At 45.5% G+C, this 20970-nt stretch overlaps 1 protein-coding gene and 1 long non-coding RNA gene across 5 annotated transcripts in view; one reads left to right on the top strand and one right to left on the bottom strand.

Moving 5' to 3' along the window:
* Positions 1–17751, bottom strand: part of CGNL1 (cingulin like 1) — a 157630-nt gene extending 139879 nt beyond the window's left edge. For all 4 annotated transcript variants that reach the window (XM_086710782.1, XM_086710783.1, XM_086710785.1 and 1 more), the window contains exon 1: positions 17600–17751. The gene's annotated coding sequence lies outside the window, so the exon portion shown is untranslated. The remainder of the gene's footprint in view (positions 1–17599) is intronic.
* LOC147580241 (uncharacterized) lies at positions 5422–10399 on the top strand. Its single transcript, XR_015252672.1, has 3 exons — positions 5422–5851; positions 6774–6923; positions 10119–10399. It is a non-coding gene; the product is annotated as an uncharacterized LOC147580241 (long non-coding RNA).
* Positions 17752–20970: the final 3219 nt, after the last annotated feature.

The following is a 20970-nucleotide window of genomic DNA, read 5'->3' as shown; positions in this document are numbered from 1 at the left end:
AAAACTATACACTTAATGATTGCTACACTTTTCTACTTAAAAAAACAAAAAAAAACAAAAAAACCAAAAAACCCAGTTTGCACCATAGCTATAACCACTTACTACCCATATGGCCTGGGACAAACTCTTCACCTCTCTAAACTGCAGTGTCTACTGTAAATGGGGACAGACCATCACCTCCTTGATGGGAATGCAAAGAGAATTCAACTAGGCAATGCACAAGGCAAGGGCCCAACACACAACAACCATAGCAGGGGCAGATGTCTCCCGAGGTCTTCCCAGGTGCCAGGCACTGCTCTTGGCTTTAAGTTCTTCATCACTTTGCGATCACATCTTCCCCAGGAGGGGCTCCTTACCTATCGCTAACTCAGGGCCAGAGCGCAGGCTGTGACCTGGGCATTCAGAAGTCATCTGTGTAGAACACCAACCTCAGCATTTATTTCAAGAAGGGTGAATCACTAGTTATGCTGCTGCTGAAGTTTCAAAGATAGAAAGCAAGCTGGCAGGAGACACACATCAGGACTAAATACAGACCATTGAAGAGAAAAATGACTTCAGCTTCTGAAAGCAGTAGCTGCTTTCTGCAGGAGGAGAAAGAATATTTTATTCCAGGGGAATCATTCATTTTAAATTGAGGACTCCTTTGGGAACTGAAAGAGCTCATCTTTCTTCCCTAAGAAAAGAGGAGACAAGTAGCTCTCTAAAGTTTCTCATGTTGATTAGCTAAATTTACTGTCCTTCAATGTATGTCAGATTTACAACTGAAATAATTTATAAAGTATATGCTTACTGTGGAAAGGAACTTAAAACGTGGATTGTGAAACAAGGGGCTCAGATTAAATTATTTCAGTTAAATGAAACACTGTAAACACTAATAGAAAAGCCTCTGATTTACAAGATGAACTGGTAGATTTAGGAATGACTCAAATCTCATGGTTTTTGCTTCAATTAATTTTTAATTTGCTTTCAACGAAGTCAAGACAGATGATCCAGTTTTGAACATAGCCCCACTATTTACTAACTGCATCACCTTGCATGAGTTACTCCATGTCTCTCTGCCTGTTTCCTCAACTGTAAAAATGGGATAATAATAGGGTTACTCTAAGGACTAAATGAATTCATAGGCATTATGTGCTTAAAACAGTGCCAAGCGCTATCACTATCATTATTTTTTTATATTTCCTGATGTAGATGCAGATTTCACCTGAAATTATCAAATTTAGGGGCACCTGGGTGGCTCAGTCGGCTGAGCATCCAAGTCTTCATTTCAGCTCAGGCCAAGTCATGATCTCACGGTTCCCGACTTCAAGACCTGCATCAGGCCCTGTGCTCATAGGGCAGAGTCTGCTTGGGATTCTCTCTCTGTCCCTCCCAATGCTCATCCTTGTGCTCATTCTCTCTCTCACAAAATAAATAAATAAAACTTAAAAAAAAAATTACAAAATAAGTAAATAAAAAAATAAAAATAAATTTCAAAAATAAAATTATCAAATTTAGGGGTGGCCTGCCTGGCTCAGTAGGTTACCGCGTGTGATTCTCGATCTCAGGGTCACAAGTTCAAGCCCCACATTGGGTGTAGAGATTACTCAAAAATAATAAAATAATCAAATTTAATCACAGAATTCACAGATATTAGACTGTCTGAAAACCGGAGGAAGATGTATACAAAAATTATGTGAGGTGAGCATAAACATTTAGGTTTACAGGTATATATACATGCACACAAACTTTTTCTCCTTACCTCCTTCCTCCCTTCTTTCCTCCTATACCCTCCTTCCCTCCCCTCTACCTCCTCATTCTCCTTCCTCCCTTCCTTCCTCTCTCTCTCTCATAAGTAATTTAAATCAGGTCCACTCTAGAACATAATGTACCAGCGATCTTAGGATCTTTTGATCCCAAAACGATCCCAACAAAGATGTGAAATACTACTCTTCTTCCAAGTATTTCTAAGGACCCATTACAAAAACACTCTGAAAAGGTATATTTGCTTCTTTTATTTCAAAGGCAGCCTGGAAATTTCCACAGCACATTTGAACCACAAAGTTTATGGTGTTCAAACATGGACTCTTTTCAATCTCAGCAGAAGAGGCCTACTAAAATTTTACATTTTCCTCCAATTGTGAGTGCAGAAAGCTTTTCATTTTGTTCCAAAGGAAATGATCTTACCACAGCTCAATGGGTATCTTTATTGTCTGAATAAAGTGGGCATCCGGTGGCCATTACAGAGAACTAAATGCTAAAACCCAAGGGTATAAAAGTTAAAAGCAACTTAATGGAAATGTCAGTTACAACATTCTTTCTTTGATTTACAAGAATCAAATTCAGAAAGCGCCCTCTAGCAAAGGAATTATGAAGAATATCAGCACAAAGTAATGGTGTCACCTTACTGCCCCTCCGCCCCACCCTAATATAAAGACTTTTTAATGATCGTATGCCTTTGCTTTTCCACATGGAAGAGAATCCTAGTTGAAAATACTATTACATATCATTGTTTCATTTCACTGATAAGCATATTCACACTTTTCTACCAATACTGGCCAAATAAAAAACTCTATTTCACTACTGTTATCTAGTTTCTTCCTATTATCAGAATGACATAATTAATTTTTTGATTTGTTAGTGTGGGGTACCAAAGGGCCTTAATTTGCTTTAAAAAAATAATTGCTCAATCTAGGCCATCTAGGTATCTCTCCATTGAAGCCACAACTATCAACACAGTTAACACACGCTGGTGGTTCCCCTCTTTGCCCTTAGTTGTAAAAATCTTATTCAGCTTTATTATTCAGAACTTGGCACAGCAGGTTTCAGTTTAAGATGGATGATGAACAGAAAGTTGCATACTCTGATTTTTAGCAATGAATTAGATTCTGGAAGCTCAAGGAAATAGAGGAAACAGCAGCCATATTTTATTTGCAAAATAAATTTCCAGCAGAATTGACTTTCTTGCTGACTTGAGCTAAGTTGGGTTCTGGCACCTCATAAAGTTGCTCTGGGTCTTGATCTAAATATTCATTCATTCTTCAGATGTGCATTTGAATCTACTATGTGTAAGACAATGTGCAGTATACCAAGGAAGATTTTTAAAAAATGACTGTTTCACTCCTGGACTTTTTTCCTTCTCAACTTCCCTTCAGGCCAATTACACACAGTCAAGTGGCCCTCCCATTCCTCATAACGCCCATGTTAGAACCCTGGTTTCCTCTCTTTAAGCTCCTGTACACACTAAGAAAACACCTACCATTTTCTTTTCTATTTTAAAGGTAATACATACAGTGATTTTTTATAAAATTCAAATAGTCAAGAAAGACTGTTGAAATGGCAAAGAAACATCCCTTCCCAGCCATACCGATCCCATAACCAATAAATAACCATGTTTCTTGGGACTGTTTACAGAAATTTATCTTTGCCAACCAAGAATTAAGACTTTTTAAAAACAAACATGGGATCTGAGGATACATACTAATTTGTACCTTGCTTGGGGAAAAAAAAAAAAAACTTCATGGTATATTTTGTGAATTTTTCCTTATCAGTATTTACAGATCTGCCCAATGACTGGAAGATATTTAGGTTATTTCCACTGTTTTGTTATTATAATACTGCAATGAATACCTTTGTATGCTTGCCAGAACACTTAGGCAGGTATAAGATACATTCTTAACCCTGGAAGGACTGAGTTAGAATATATACATTCTTAATTTTGAAAGAGAATGCTGTGGCCAACACCAGAGGTTACCTACAACTGCCGCTTTCCTCCTGGCCAGCAAAGCTCCAGTTTTGTCCCCTCTCCTCCCAGTACCCATGTGCTTCAGGGAAGGCTGGGCCTCTAACCCAGAGACTGGTCTAAGCAAAACATGGGAGCCACCTCTCCCATGCAAGTCATTGGTTCAGGTGTGGGCATCTGACCCAGTTTGGCCAAAGGGGCTATGGAAGTTCTGCAGGGGGCTTCTGGCAGAGGCATTCTCTGCTTTGCTCTTTTCCTGCCTCTGAACATCACTGTATATAAGGATACAGGCTGGAGCAGCAGCAGCAGCCACATGAGGGCCATGGGGAGACAAGCTTGAGGACAAATGCCAAATACTGAAGCTGGCACAGAGAAAAGAGACAATGCATCTGGGTCTTCTACTAATTCATGCCCAAAATGTCCTAGCTTTGAACTTCTGGTTTACATGAGATAATACATAGCTTTATTATTTCAACCACTTTTCTTTGGGTTTTATTTACTAGCTGGTGAAAGAATCCCCATTGCCAAAGTGCTCTCCAAAAAGAAGTCCACTGGATTTATAACCCCACCCATGGCATGTATGAGTGCTTTGTCTCCTCACGCCCTTGGCTTCACAGGGTTTTAGCCCCCATCTGTTCTCAGTGCATTTGCACTTAATGGCCAGAGACTTTTTTCCCTCGGAGAGCCTGACAGCTCTTCATGAAAAAAGACACACTGCCAACAAGTAACACAAGGGCTGACTACTCTTAACCAGCATTTCATTCTGCGCCTCCCAAGGCACTGCACTTTGGCACAAGGCTCACCTGACTCCTTCAGAAAGGAGACACTGTCACATACGGTATACAGGATATGCTGTAATGCCTTAAAGCCAGTCACCATTCTCTTTCTGGGCCAAGATAGTCATCGGTGTGTGGAAGGACAAACCCTAGAGTGGGAACTGGATGACCTAGTTTGGATCCACTTGAAGAGAAGTCACCCAACCTTCCTGAGGCCTGTTTCTTCACATACAAAAGGAGGACTCTGGAAACTAAGGCCCAGGGTCCTTATAAGAATAGGGACCATGGGGCGCCTGGGTAGCTTAGTCAGTTAAGCTTCTGATTCTTGATACTGGCTCAGGTTGTGACCTCGTAGCTGTGAGATCGAGCCTCACATCGGGCTCCGCCCTGAGTGTGCAGCCTGGTTAAGATTCTCTCCCCCCGGGGCGCCTAGGTGGCTCAGTCGGTTAAGTGTCCGACTTTGGCTCAGGTCATGATCTCACGGTTCATGAGTTCGAGCCCCAAATCGGGCTCTCTGCTGACAGCTCAGAGCCTGGAGCCTGTAAAAAAAAAAAAAAAAAAAAAAAAGATTCTCTCCCCTAAATCTCTGTGCCCCACCCCCATTTGCACGCATGTGCTCTCTCGCTCTCTCCAAATAAACACTAAAAAAAATAAACATGGGGCAGCATGCATGAAGGCCCTGATGCTAAAGAGTGTCAGTGACTATTAAAGGTGGGATTTAGGCTCACTCCCAAAGACCAATGCTGAGGAGGGACCTTGCAAAGGGTAAGTCAAACCCCCAGTCTCCCTGGATACTTTGGTCCTTTGTCCTCTTTGCTCTACCTGTCACTCTCCTGCCATCACAGTGGGCACCTGTCAGATCACAACTACTGACCAAAGAGAAACCCAGCTCATCACTTCTGCCCCTCCCACAGATAAGCAGAACCCCCAGGACCACCATCACTGTGAATGAACATGAAGTGATGTTTGGTTAGGCAAGAGTCAGTGCATGTCAGGCTAATTTATGATAATTACCAAGCCATCGGCTGGTACCTGGACAAACTATGATTCTTCACCCAGCTGGCCTAGGTTCCACAAGTTCCCAAGAGGCTGTTCTTCCAGATCCTCCAGTGCCTCACTCCCCTGTAATGGGGTGATATGTCCACCATCCTTGCCATGTGACTTTGCAGTACCTCCCCCTAGAACAGATCAAGCATGCCTCCCCACCAGACTGATGTTGGGTTTGGCCGTGTGTTGGCTAATGGAATGTTGGTAGAACATTTGGCAGTTAGGAGCCAAAGTCTTAAGAGCCATCACACGTTTCCACTCGACATCTTCTGCTGGAGTGAGCTGCCATGTGATGAACCTGTACAAGGTAACTGCTCCCCCTTCAGCCCTGGCCCCAGAGTAAGCACATGTGGAACAGACCTGAAGCCAGATGAAAGCCTGACCCAGTCAAGGCCAGCCTAGGTCGACCTAACCACACCTGATCAAGAGGAGCAAGTGGGAAAATACATGTTTGTGGTTGTGACACCTTGAGATCCGGGGTTGTCACCCAGCACTATTATGCAGCAAAAACTCACATAACCACTGTTAACACCAAAAACAATGATTTGTGCTTAAAGAGATCTTACTTCATTAACCAAACACACATAAAGCAGCTCTATACACGTGGCATCATCCTACTCCACAGGGAGCTGAGCTCAGAAAGTACAAAGGCAACTCATTCCTACAAGTACCTTTTTAGCCTAGCAAAACCCCAAGGTTCCTAATCCTATTGGGGTCGAGGGGTCTCTGTTAACAAAGCTTCTATTCATTTCATTCATTTATTGTCCTGGATTAAATCACAGGAGGGATGAAAGCCAACATTTATGCATCTAAGTGATCCTATTTGTACATTTACTGATGGTGCAATCTACTTTCTTCTACAAATGTACTATTTAATTAAAAGACAGAAATGAGAAGTTATCTTTTAAATTTTTTTTTTTTTTTTTTCAACGTTTATTTATTTTTGGGACAGAGAGAGACAGAGCATGAACGGGGGAGGGGCAGAGAGAGAGGGAGACACAGAATCGGAAACAGGCTCCAGGCTCTGAGCCATCAGCCCAGAGCCCGACGCGGGGCTCGAACTCACGGACCGCGAGATCGGGACCTGGCTGAAGTCGGACGCTTAACCGACTGCGCCACCCAGGCGCCCCAGAAGTTATCTTTTAAAAGACAGAAAAAACTCGACTTATTTTTTAATGAACTCCTCGGTTCTACCAATTTTCACTTATTCATTCAACATCTATTTACAGAGCACCTGTGGCCTCCTTAGCCCAAGCAAGCTCCAAATCCCAGTGGAAAGCTCAGGCCTCTCCCGAAGGACCCAGGACCTCAGAAACTCTGAGCTGCTCTCCTCAACGCTTTAATCTCTTCTTGCTGAAGCCCCCCACCCTATTACTAAGGTCAGAACAAGGGAATACACCACCCCCTTTCAGCCCAGTCCTCTCTGGTGAGCTGGTTTACATATCCGAGCTGCTTCAGGTCTGTCCAATCTTCTACCGGTTTGGCTGAAGGGGGAGGGAGGGACAGGATAGAGTCAAGATTGTCTGGATCAATGACAAGCTACAAATCTGGCCCAGGCCTCCACCTGGAAATCTAAAGCAAAGGATATTATTAAAGTCACAGGTTAAGGATCACTCACTCCACAGCTTCTCATTTAGAAACCCACAGTGCTGTTCAATGTAAACACTTCCCAAGAATGCTTTAAAACAGAGGGAGGTTTTTATTAACCAACTTAATTGAGGGCCACTTCTCATTGTGGAAAGCTTTTAAACAGAGGAATAAAAAGGGCCTGGTAGGTGTTTTCCAGACACTTGTTTTTAAAACCTGCCACCCTGTCCCAGGGAAATGAAGCTCAACTCAAGGCCCGGGTGCACACTCCTGCTGCTAATTGTTCAACAGAAACAAAATCCCCGTTAAGACCTTACTCCCCAGCAGAACTGAGGACCCGGCTGGGCCCTTCATTCCAATATTCATTTCAAGGGCCATTAGAATCACTGGAAAAGTGGACAAAATAAGGCTGGCCAAAATGGGCCAAAATAAATGAAGAAAAACATCTCAAAGCTTGCCAACAGGACATGACTTGTGAAGAGAACAGGCCAATGAAACTGAGGCTGCTGCTCTCCAAAAAGACCAGGTCAAGAGGCATGAAGCGGTGGTCATTGCTGCGACGCATGGATACGCCTGGAAAGCACAATGTTAAGTCCGAGAAGTCAGCCACGAAGGCCACAAACGGTAGCACTCCATTTAAACAAAATGTCCAGGACAGGCAACTCCACAGACACAGATCGGAAACCAGGGTCGTAGGGCCTGGGAGGGAGGGAGGGAGGGAGGGGGTCGCAGGGACCATGTGAAGTGACTGCTCTATGGGACACGGCTTCCCCCAGGGCGGATGAAAAAGTTCTGGAGTTAGTGGACATGGTTGCTCAACGCTAGAAAGGTACTTGATGCCACTTAAAATTTAAATTGCTTCAAGTTACACTGGTAAAAATGGCTGAGCTAATGCGTGTATTTCACTACAATGAAAAGTTACAAGATACCAGGAACTCCAGAGAAAACCTTCTTCAGCTCCTAACCCAGGGGCAATCCCTTCCTCACCTGAGAAAAATGACACATGCGGCAGGCCAAAATGATACATAGTATTATTTTATTAAGACCGCATCTACTGGGCTAAGCTTCCCATGCACACGGCACACTCAAGGCCAAGTCACTTCCCCTACGCCTACCCTCAGGTGGGTGGTGGTGGTACCTGCAGCCTCATTTCACAGGCGAGGAAACCAGGCGCGAGCAGGTCAAGGAGCTTACCGAGGGTCACAGAACAAAGAAGGGAAAAGCCAAAGGGTGAAGCCACAGGTGGGGCGACCAAGTAGTTCACACCCACACACACACGCTCACAACCACGAATCACAAGCTATGCCGCAGGAATGTTTTCTGGGCCTAGTTTACCACCTGGCCAGCAGCACAGCATTCTTTGGCTACTGAGCCCTAATCCTTTGTGGTGCCACATACTGAGTGGCCACTTAGGAGCAGAGTTCTCTGAAAAACGCGACCGGAAGGTCTGCCTGAGGAGCCATAACACCTTCACGCACGTGGGGCTGTTTCTACACGTGCACGGTTATTTTCGTTAGTCCTGGAGCAACATAAGATAAGAGGGTCACCTGCCCTCTTTTACGGAAAAGAAAAGCAAGCCTCCCCAGGTCTGTAGCTGACCTTAGGCCACACACAGGTAGCAGGAGCCCGGCTTCTACGCCAGGGCCCCACTCTGCTGTCTGCCTTCAGGGCCCGGGGTTTAACTACCCAGAGAGGTTAAGGGTTTTAGCATATTAGTTATTTGTATGTAAATGTATATGTATTATTTATATGTAAATAGATGCAAGCAATTACAAATGAAGTTGGGAACCCCTTAGCAGAGAGGAAAGTAGCTATTTCTCACACTTCAGGGGCACCTGTGGGATAACAGAGAAACATCAGTAAAAGGTTAATTTCCATTCCTTCCTCCCTACTTAAGAAAGGAGGGCTCTTTGTCACTGGTCCTGTGTCCCTTTATCCCTTTGATAAGAATGTTTTTAAAAACAGCCACCGCTGTTAGAGGTCCCAACTTGCCAGGTTCTTAGCTTGGCATGACTGACATTTCGGGCCAGGTAATTCTTTGTCGTGGGGGCTGTCCTGTGTGCTTTGGAGTATTTAGTAGCATCCCTGGACTCTGTCCACTAGAAGCCCGTAGCCACCGCCACCCCCCAGTCATGACAACCCAGAAAGTCCCCAGAGATTGCCAAACATCCCCTGCGGGGCCCTATTTGAGAACCACTCTATAGGGTGGCTCAGTAGGTTAAGTGGTTAAGTGTCTAACTTCACCCTGTCAGGTCATGATCTCACAGTTCGTGGGTTCCAGCCCCATATCAGGCTCTGTGCTGACAGCTCAGAGCCTGGAGCCTGCATCAGATTCTGTGTCTCCCTCTCTCTCCTTGCCCCTCCCCCGCTCGTGCTTGCCTGTGCTCTCTCTCAAAAATAAACGTTAAAAAAAATTCTAGTGTCAAAGAGATGTGGCCCTAACAACTCTACGAGGCAGGCACTTGTAACGACCCCATTTTATAGGCAAGGAAACAAATCCAAAATCCAAAAGGAAGCTGCCAGAACTCCACACTCCTAGCGAAGGGCAGCCGTGGCTCCCAACCCAAGTAGGAGAAACCCCAATACTCTCACCCCGTGGTGTGGAGACAGAACGAGGAGGATACAAGGCACAGAGCTACTTGCTATGTGTATTTAAATGTGAGCCTGCGTCTTGCCCTAGGAAAAGGGATGGTAGGCCTGAACCCTCCTGTTATTTGGTGCTCGACCCCAAACAGTCTCTGCTGCCTCTGCTGAGAAGAGCGGTCCCAACAATGTCTGAGAGTCTCAAGGACCTCTTTACTCACAAAATAACCCGCAAGGGTTAGGGTTAGGAAGAGGCAAGCCCTGCAAATAATAAATGCTTGAAGCATAAACATAAGATCCTGGCCATGGGAACTTGAAATACATTTTTTAAATGTGTTTTCAGAAATTCTGGTTACTTTTATGAAACACTGCCCCACGCTCACTCATGTTTCTTTTCTGTTTAGAAACCGCTGCATCTGCTACAGATAGAAGAAACACAGGGACATCAAGTTATGAAAGGCCAACTGACTTCCATCCTTCCTTCCGTGAAACTTCACCAAGCACCCACCTGCTACTAGATCCAAGGATACAAAGCCAGTGGAGAGCCCCCCTCCTCTTTACAGGGTTGTTCACAGGTTTGTGGGAGTTGAGCAGGTACGCAAAGAGCTCCAATGGTGTGAGATAAAGGCCTCTGCAAGCAAGCCTTTTTTGGTCAAAGAAATGAAGAGCCAGTGCGGAAATCAGATGTCTGGGTCTGAAGAGGCCATCTCAGTCATTAATAGCACAGCAAAGGGCCACACTAGTTTGAACCCTGGATCCTACTATCTGGTAGGTGCACAACTTTGACAACTTACCCAGTTTCTCATGGCCTCGTTTCCCTCACCTGTAAAATGGGTTTATGGTAGCACTTGTTTCCTAGAGTTGTTATATTAAGAGCCTCTCAGACAAGGCTGGCAGTAAGTACTCTAGGATGATTTGCTGCAATCATGAGAATTAACTCATCTAGGGCAGGTCTCTGGAGAAATCTGAAGCCCGCCCTGCCCTCTCTCTTCTGTCTACCACCCAGCTGCCTCTCACCCAAGAATCTGGACTCACTGCAGGGACCGAGTCCTGTAATGAGAGACAGTCATGTCCTGAGCAGGCCAGACACCAGGGAACCAGTGGCTTTAATCCCTCCCCACTCCCCATTTGCCCTCTTCCTCCTCCTCACCCTATACCCTCACCACCCCCACCTCACGCCCCCCCCCCCCAAAAAAAATTCACAGGTGGCCCAGGGCAACATAGACAAGGCTAAGTTGATCTGCCTACATCTGAACAAAGGAGATAGACCCCCAAACCAGAAAATTACAAGTAAAAGAAATCTCCAATTTGGTAAAATCCACCCTGCAGTCTCTTTGCAAATTACTCTCTTATCTCTCACTCCATTCTTTCTCTATCAGTTCCTCTCCAGCTCCTAAAGCTTCCACTGTAATCACATGCTTAGTAAACTTTCCAGGTTTTTGATACTAGATTAGGGCAAGGAGAGAGGCTAATCAACTTTTCAGCTGTTGCTGTGTAATTCTGAGTAAGTCACTGTTTTTAATAAGGAGGGTAAAAATCTCAGAGGCAAAAATCTTTTTTTAAAAAAAGGGATCAAGGATATATATTGATTCATAGAATATACTAGAACTTTTCACGGCTTTGAGAGCTGGGCCATTTATTTTTCCTTTCAAATGAAGTCCAAAGAGGTCAGCTGTTTAGAGTCTGAAACTCTGAGCTGGAATCCCCAAACTCCCACGGGGTACTTGACTCCAGACCTCACCAGGTCCCTCACCTGGAAAAACAGGACTAAAAACACTGATGTCACAGGGTCCCAGAGAGGGATCCTGGTCAAGGCAGGTCCTCTCCTTTGTATGGACTACACAGATTTGCAAGGAAAAACAGAAGGCCTGTTTCAAACACCATAAAATACAAGGACAGACAGCCAGGGAAAGTCAGAGGTAAAAAACAAGAGAATTATTACAGCCAAAACTAGAAAATCTTGGCCACCCTGCCTCAATCCTGAGATTAAGGCAAGATAAGCAACAGTGAAAGATTATTAATACTGGGGCTTTGTAGTTCTTTAGGGAAAAAAAAAAAAAACCACTACATATTAACAACCTGAACCACTGTGTACTCTACCTAAGGTGAACAGAAATGCCTGTGATTGGGTGGCAGGGAATAAGCTCCTCCCTATAAACAGGCTGCCAGCCAGGCTGGCAGAAATTATCCATGCTCATGACGAACACCCTGTGCACTCTAATCCCAAACACGCTAACTCCATGACGACCCTCCACTGAGTCCTCTGCAAATGTTCTCTGGAGCTGATCCTTCTCAGTTGAAATGCTGAGCTAGAATCCAATGCAGTAACGAACCCACACTCACTAACCCTGTTTTAAATGCATCTTTACTAATTATAGCCGCATAGGGCCTTGAAGCCCTTACTACCTGTAATTTTAGGAGCTGGAGATAATTACTACCCAGCAAAGTTTAGTTTTTGTCGAAAGTACCACATAAATAAGAATTGAACATGCACAGATTTTGCTCCAGAATGTTCAACACTAAATTTTGTTTTTAATTTCTTACCCAGCAACCAATTATCTACAGAAACTCAGAAGTTTGCAGAGCTTTAAGAAAGGAGAGCTGTCTCTCTCACCTAGGATTTGGGATCCTTTCAGAGCATTTGTGAACAGCCTAATCTATGCTCTCTATTAAAAAACAAAACAGGGGCGCCTGGGTGGCTCAGTTGGTTGAGCGGCCGACTTCGGCTCAGGTCACGATCTCGCAGTCCGTGAGTTCGAGCCCCGCATCAGGCTCTGTGCTGACAGCTCGGAGCCTGGAGCCTGTTTCGGATTCTGTGTCTCCCTCTCTCTGACCCTCCCCTGTTCATGCTCTGTCTCTCTCTGTCTCAAAAATAAATAAACGTTAAAAAAAAAAAATTAAAAAAAAAAAAAAACAAAGGACTCCTGAGTAGCTCAGTGGGTTAAGCGTCTGACTTCAGCTCAGATCATGGTCTCCCAATTTGTGAGTTCAAGCTCTGCATCGGGCTCTGTGCTAACAGCTAAGAGCCTGGAGCCCACTTCAGATTCTGTGTCTCCCTTTCCCTCTGCCCCTCCCGTACTCACACTGTGTCTCGCTCTCTCCTGCAAAAATAAACATTAAAAAAAATTAATAAAAATTAAAAAATAAAAAGCAAAACAAACAAAAACCCCATACAATGCCATAAAATTTCCCTTGGGATGACAAGCCCACAGGGCTCTTCAGTCTAACATTACACGTCATCTAGTAAAGGAAAATGACAAATCAATCCAGACCTGAGAAGACTGGATGTTAGAAAAATAGGGCACTGAAAACACAATTTCTCAATCAGCTCTGCTTAAGAGGTACCCATAGCAGCCTCTGTTTTCTCTCTGTAAAGTGAGGCCACTGCCACCTGCCTCTCAGGCAGGAACAGACTCAGAGCTACGGCAGACAAGTGTTGAGCACAGTACCTGGTGGCACTTGGAAGGTGGTCCAGAAACAAAAGTCACTCCTCTTACAACCCTGGCATTATTAGCCCAATGGGTCAGCTCTTTGGAAACCACCTTCCTGAGGGACCACAGTGTGAAGTCCAGTTTTCAGTCTGTCCAAGGAAACATGAGCTGAAGTGACAGAATGATGAAGAATGAATGTCGCCTGCTGGCTAGAGCTGCAGACAGGAACCAAACCTCTGGGTCTACAAGTCCAACAGCTGCCTCTTAAACTTGGCACCATGGGGCTCCCGTCCCAGTGCCACGGGAGACGCAGCGACTCCTGTTATATTCACAGTTACCACCCAGCCACATTCTCTACCCGCTTCCCAGCCGCAGGTACTACCCTCACACTGCTTGGTTAAGCACCCCCTTTAAGCAAATGCATCTGGCAGAATCCGGCCTCCTCTTTCCTCACTCCCCACTACTTTCTCAGCATGACCTTCCCTCCCTGTCGGAAAAGTATCTGAAGCCAGTCATTTAAAACTTGATATAGAACCTAATAAATTCTAATTTAAACCCAAGCAAAGCTGTGACAAAGAACCCAGAATGCATTTACCCAGGTGAGGCTAGCCAGGGGCTACCTGGCCAGCACCCCCCCCCCCCCCCGCCCCAGTTCCTTGCGCTCCCTGTGATCGGAAGACCTCCCAACTTACCACAGCACCCAGTTTTCACCTCCACCGGATGTAAGCTCCATCAAGTCAGGGGCCGTACCCTGTTCACCAAGAACTCAATGAGGAATGCAGAGCTTTGCCAGTAAGAGGGGCTGTATTTGTTAAATGAGTGAACAAAGAAATGAAATGACATTGTGTCATTTCAAAACTTGGTGTGAATTTAAGATGAAGCATCGTCTCCCCCAGGGATACTGGTTGGGGGGCTGACAGGCAACACTGCCTGACAGAGGAAGGTAAAGGCAGGTTGGAACCGGGGTGTTTGATTACAAACTTCAATAAGCTTCCCCTACGCCAAAGGCCATCGACCGTGGTGATATTCCCATCACATCCTTTTTCCCCCCCCATTTCCATTTTCAAAGTCGTCATGCCATAACTTGTTTCTTGATAACGGGAATGTCATGTGACAGAATAAAATAAGCACTTGGTCATTCAGGGAAAATTACCCAATTTTCAATTCCCTTGAACTTTGGTTTTCTCTGCTGATGCCAACCTCTTAGCCACTGCACTGCCCTTTAGTGCCAGGATCAGAGGGGAAAAGAAAGGAGAAGCTCAAAATCAGCTGGTTTTTTCTTTAATTTTTTTTAACGTTTTATTTATTTTTGAGACAGAGAGAGACAGAGCATGAACAGGGGAGGGTCAGAGAGAGGGAGACACCGAATCTGAAGCAGGCTCCAGGCTCCCAGCGGTCAGCACAGAGCCTGACGTGGGGTATGAACCCATGAACCGCGAGACCATGACCTGAGTTGAAGTCGGACGCTTAACTGACTGAGCCACCCAGGTGCCCCACAAAATCAGCTGGTTTTTTTTAAAGGTCGACGGCACCTCTTACATAAACAGGTTTCAGGGAGAAAGGGAGTGAAGAAAGCATTACATTTCTTTAACCACCCCCACTCCCCAACACTACAAGCAGGTTATCCGTCCCTAAAGACAGAAAAAAAGGGGAAACCAATAGGGCAGTCTACTCTTAACACAAATCAAGGATCACACTGCTGAGGGCCTTATACCCTTTCCCTAAACGAAGAAGCCCCTCATTATTAGCTTTCTTGTTTTTTTCCACTCGCAATCACTTTAGAATATCGGAGCTTAGAGGGGCGCCTGGGTAGTTCAGTTGGTTAAGCGACCGACTCGGCTCAAGTCTCATGGTTCATGAGTTCCAGCCCAGCTTTGGGCTCCATGCTGACAGCTCAGAGCCTGGAGCCTGCTTCAGATTCTGTGTTTCCGTCTCTCTCTTTGTCCCCTGCTCATACTCTGTCTCTCTCTCTCTCTCTCTCTCTCTCAAAAAAAAAAAAAAAAAAAAAAATTGGAGCTTAGCTGTTATCCCAAAGTAAGAAATGTTTCAATAAATCTGTTTAGATCCACAGTTACCAGCACTTTTCCTTTCTTTTTTTTTTTAATTTGGCCAGAATGTACTATTATATTCACAGTGTAAGCATTGCTATTCAAGTGCAACTTTTCAGACACCAAGAGTTCAACTAGCATCCTCAAATAAACATTTTCCCCCCAAATGGTGACAAGATTAGAAAGGTTACAATCCATACAATACCAAAATAAGCTAGCCTTCATTTTGTTGGCCTGGTCCAAGAATAAGAAAAAAAAATCAACGGTAGGAAAACATTTTCCATATGGTCTTGTTCCCCAAAGGTTGAGGATTCAGGTCAGGGGCCACCCTGTGAGACCATGCACTCCACATAACCTCCATTCTCAAGCCAAGACAATTAAGACCGCTCCCACAGCGGCCCCATTTCCAGCAATTGAACACCGGCATAGGAACAGGGTATGGTAGTGGAAGGTGGGAAAAAGAAAACCCAACTTGCAAAACCATACAACTTTCTATTTTTTAAATTCAATGTTCTTTTCGACTTTTGTTAGGGTCTAGAAATGAATGCAAATGTGTCTCCATCTCTAGAGAGCATTCTCTTAAAAGTCACATCACTGATAAGAAAAACTCAAGGGGGCCAGTCAGGACCTCAGAAAAAATAAATCCCCTGGTTTGTGGCCAGATAGCAACATCCAGGTAGGAATCTAATACAGACATCATACTTGGATGATGACAGGAGACTGTCAAAATAACATGGACACTGTAAACACACTTTTTAAATAAAATATATATAATCACATTTAGTATGTATATATATGTGTATATATATATACACACACACACATATATATACACCCATGTTCAATTTTTCCTTAGTCATATTCCCCTATCATTTTTAAGATCATCCAAAAGTGGCTAAGAACTCACCCCAGATGTGCATTGCTATGGTTAAGGCACCAACCCCATAACTCAGATATTCTATCAGCAAGAAATATACACTGTGTTATATCTGCTGGGCTTAATCACACAATAGGAAAAAGCTTAACTCACAAATGCACACACATTAACTTGACAAAATCAACCACAAAACCTTAAGGATCTTGTTAGCTTGCTTTCCTGAAAGACAAATCCTCACACGAAAGCAAAATCATTACACCTGTAGCAGAGGGGCTCAGAAAGTTAATGGATTCCTTAAGTATTTTTCCTGTTTTTAATCTGAAATCCTTTCCAAATAGGACAAGTCACACTATCACTTTGTTTTTGCTGAATAGGACAACACTGTATTATAACCTTGATCCTGCAAGGACTTTGTGGCTTTAATTCCTACACTCCCACCTCCTTGGCAGAAAGTGCCCAGGCAATATTTACTGTAAACAGGCAGAAACAAAGCATACTCCAGAAAAAGTCACCCTCTGAAGTCCAAGGTTGGAAAGCACCAAAAAACAGGCTCTCCAGGTAGAGAGGTGGCCTACAGAAGGCAGAATCAAGCGTTCCTGAGAGGAGTTCTGTGAGTACCGATCATTCTTTAGTAGTTCAACAAGAGGCAAGCCTCCAGTGTGGCCGTACATTGCAATCACCTCGCTTTTTAATTCCATCATCCAGGCTGCCCTCCGACCCGACCCACTGAATCAGGATCTCTAGAGGTGGGACACAGGCATCAGTATTTTATTAAATAACAAAAAACAAAAAACAACTCTCTAGACGTGCAGCCAAGTTTGGGAACCAATGCCCCCAAAGAATTCCCAACGTGTTTCGAACAGAGTATCGTGAACAGCGCTGGAAGGGCAGTGCTTCCGTGGGTATAATAAGTATACAAAGTTTTTAAAAATCCTGTGTAACTCCAACCTGATAGCCAAGCACCTGTCTAGGGGCCAAACAGTGATGCAACTTGGAAAAGTCCCTTGGAAAGCGAGGCTCTGTGCTCTAAGAGAGGCGGGGGCTTTGAGGGAAGACCTGTCGGGACGGGGAGGGCCAGCCACGGCCGCAGCCCTTTCTTCGCAAGGGCCGGTCTGAACGAGCACGCCGAGAAATTAAGTCAAACAGGGTGGGACTGGGGCTGAAGGGCTCCGTGTGGCGCCCTGGCTCACTCGCAGCTGTCACAGGAACCCGGGGGTCGAGGCAGGGTGCGAAGGCTGCCGATCCCTCTTCCTCTGCGGGGAGGCCCCGAGGCCCTGCCCCAGCCCCGACGCCGCTCCCCCCAGGAGTCCCCACCATATGTTCCGCACGGCGGCCGGCCGCGCGGCGGGCTGGAGCCGCGAGCGCACCTTCCAGCCCCGGCCCCCGCGCGCCTGGCGGCGGGCGCTGCACGGCCCCCGGCCCGCAGGGCGGACGCGCCCCCGAGCACCTGGCGGAGCCCCAGCCGCTCCGGCCCCGCCGCCTCGGAGACGCCTCTGCCCCGGGCCCGCGCCCGCTCCCGCCTCACTCACCGCCGCCCGGGTCCCGCTCGCGCCGCAGCCAGCAGAGCCCGGCCCAAGTGCAGGAGCCGCGGCGCCGCCAGGAGGCCGGGCGAGCCCGCCCCGCCCTCCGGGGAGGAGGGGCAGGGGGCCGCGCGGGGGCGAGACCCGCCCGGGCGGCCGCGGGCGGGCTCGCCCCTCGCTGCCCGCCCCGCCTCGGCCCCTCGCGCCGCCCACCGCCCTTCTGCACCCTCGTCCAGCTGGCCGCACGAGCCGTCCCGCGCCGGCACCTCGTCCCGCCGCACCTCACGCCTCACACCCCTCTCCTGCGACGCTTTGTCCTCACCCTGCCCGGGATCGGAATGTCCTCCCACCTCCCCTCCACCCCTGCCGGGTGTCTTTCTCTCCGAGCCTCCAGCTTCCCAAATTCCGGGTTTCGCAGCCCCCCACCCCGGCCTGTCTCTAACTTGGGGGCCTGGAGCCCAGTTTTCGCTTTGCCCTTCCCTGCAGCCCTTCGACCCCAACTGAGCAGAAACTTTAAAGTGTAACCTTTTTTCCATCACAAGCAACTCAACAAACATTAATTGAGCACCTAGTATGTCTAGACACTGGTGGAGGGGGATCAGATAGGTGCCGCTTACAAACTAACAATAATAAAAGTCTGCCCCTGCCAGCGAGGCAGGGGGGTGAGGTACCCAGGTCACACAGCTGATGGTAGTAAGACTGGGATTGGAAACTAGATTTCTAGCATCGGGTTTTGGCCCATTCCAGGGGAAACGTCAGGATGCCCCTGACCAGCTGTGAGAGCTTGAGACCAAGTGTGAAATGAAGAGCGGGATATACCTAGCCCGCCAGGTTGGGAAGGTTGCCTGAGAAAACATGGAAATGTCACACAACTGGTACTTAATAAGTGAACAGTTGCTGACATACTGAATGAAATAGACACTGGAAAACTCAATAATTTCAAGTAACAATATAAAAGGCATTAAATAGTAATACTGAATGGAAAAAATGTATTTGCCAACTATGTACCTGATAAGGGATTCATATCCAAACTATGTAAAGAACTCCTACAATGCAATAACAAAAAAAACAAAAAAGCTGATTTAAAAATGAGCAGAAGATCTGCTCTGATTTTTTCAAAGAAGACTTATGGATGGCCAACAGATACATGAAAAGATGCTCAACATCACTATGCAAAGGACATCAGAGAAATGCAAATCAAAACCACGATGAGATATCACCTCACACCTGTCAGAATGGCTACTCTCAAAAAGACAAGAAACAAAGTGTTGGTGCAGATGTAGTGAAGAGAGAACCCTTGTGCAGTTGGGAATGTAAAGTGGTGCAACCATTACAAAAAAAACAATATGGCAGTTCTACAAAAATTTATGAAAAGAATTACCATATGATCCAGCAATTCCACTTTTGGGTATTTATCTGAAGAAAATGAAAAACACTAACTCAAAAGATATATGCACCCCTATGTTTATTGTAGCATTATTTATAATAGCCAAGATATGGAAGCAACCTAAGTGTCCATCAATGGATGAATAGATCAAGACAATGTGACATATATATAACATATACAAATGTATATATGAATAAATTATATATATATATATGAATTTTATTTCAGCCATTAAAAAAAAAAGGAGGAAACCTTGCCATTTGCAATGACATGCACAGCGCTTGAGGGCATTATGCTAAGTGAAATAAGTCCGAGAAAGACACTACCATATGATCTCACTTATGTGTGGAATCTAAAAAAAAAAAACAAAAGGAGCTCATGGACACAGAGAACAGATTGATGGTTGCCAGAGATGGGGGGTGGGGGGTAGTAAAATGATGGAAAGGAATCAAAAGGTGCAAGCACCTAGTTATTACATAAGTCATGCGGATGTCAGGTACAGCATGGTGACTATAGTTAATACTGTACTGCATATTTGAGAGTTGCCAAAAGACTAAATCTTAAAAGTTCTCACCACACACACAAAAGTCTTTGAAACTGGATGTTAACTAGACATATTGTGGTGATCATCTCACAATACAAATATCGAATCATCATGTTGTACGCATATTAGAAAGGGGAACGGGGCCAGACAGATGCCTTTGAAAAGGCATCAAATACCAAAGTAAGGGGGCTCAAGTTAAGCAAACAGTATTTGGACACTGCAAAATGGTTAGAAGAGAACTTGCACCCGATGGAGGGAAGGCATTTAAATGGTCCTGGAGAGCCCGAATGGCAGAAACCTGCAGCCTGGGAGGAACCAGCAAAACAATGAGGAGGGTTTGCAGCAGGACAGGACTGGGAAGAAAGACACTCTCCAAGAAGAACCCAAAGGACTTGGGAACCAGGTACGTGCAGTGAGGGACTGGAAAAGGCAAAGACAAAGCTCCAACAAACGGAGATTTCCATGCCTGTGGCTTGGAGCGCTAGAAATAAGAATGGTTTTCTATGAGAGCTGTTAAAGGTTCCTTGGCTGTGGGGTAATGATGGCGCTTTTCAACAGAAATAGCCCTGCAGGCAGCAGGGGGTGGGGATGGGAGGGCCAGAGGTGAGCAGCGTCCAGGTGGAGGGTGAAGCGGAGTAAGGGCCAGACCAGGTGCAGGGAGAGAAGAGTGAAGTGCCCTCACTTAGGGCAGAGGAGGCTGAGGGTACCAGCTAAGGCAGTGAGAGCTGTCAGGAAGACCCAGGGAAGTCTTGGATGGCTACCGATGGGTGAGTGGTTCATGAATGAAAGGGTGGTGGTGCGGAACCTCACTAATCTTCTTCCCTAGATCCTTACACAAGGAACTATAGAAAGCATGTGTTCAGTAAATATTTGTAAAGAGTCTAAAAAGCATTAATCAGCAATTGCACCCCCCCCCCCACTTCGAGGCAAATATTTTCCTGATAAGGAAAATAAGGGGAGCCTTTGGGGGCAAGAAGAGAGGCAGGGTAGAGATCAGTTTATCAGAGAATTTGCTTTTGATGCGCTATTATCAGGGTGCGTGCTCAAGCTTCTTCAGCCTCAACCAAAAGCAAACATTTCTCTCCAGGCAAAGCTTCAGAAATTTTGAAAAGCATCCTTCCTTTATTTTTATTCAATGTAAGTCTCTCTCCCTTGACTGTTGCTATTGAGCCTATAGAAAGAGATGTTTTTGGTTTTTGGTTGGTGGCGGTGGTGGGTTTTTTTAGGGTTTTGTTTAGGTTTTTTGTTTTTGTTGTTGTTGTGGTTTTTGTCAATTGCAGCAACTTGCCAGAAGAGAAATTTTCAGGAGGAAAAGAAACATCACCTCTTTTCTCCACCAAATTTTGTGTACAAGGAAAACGTGATGCAGAAATATTCAGAGAAATGCTGTGGTATGAACAACATAATAGTAGTGATGTGCAACACAGGAGGGGCCATGGGAGGGAAGCT

The sequence above is a fragment of the Puma concolor genome, chromosome B3 (assembly GCF_028749965.1).
Source record: "Puma concolor isolate L17-30 chromosome B3, mPumCon1.1.hap2, whole genome shotgun sequence".
Classification (NCBI taxonomy): domain Eukaryota; kingdom Metazoa; phylum Chordata; class Mammalia; order Carnivora; family Felidae; genus Puma; species Puma concolor.
Note: the sequence above shows the minus strand (reverse complement) of the source record. Positions and strands in the feature narration are given on the sequence as shown.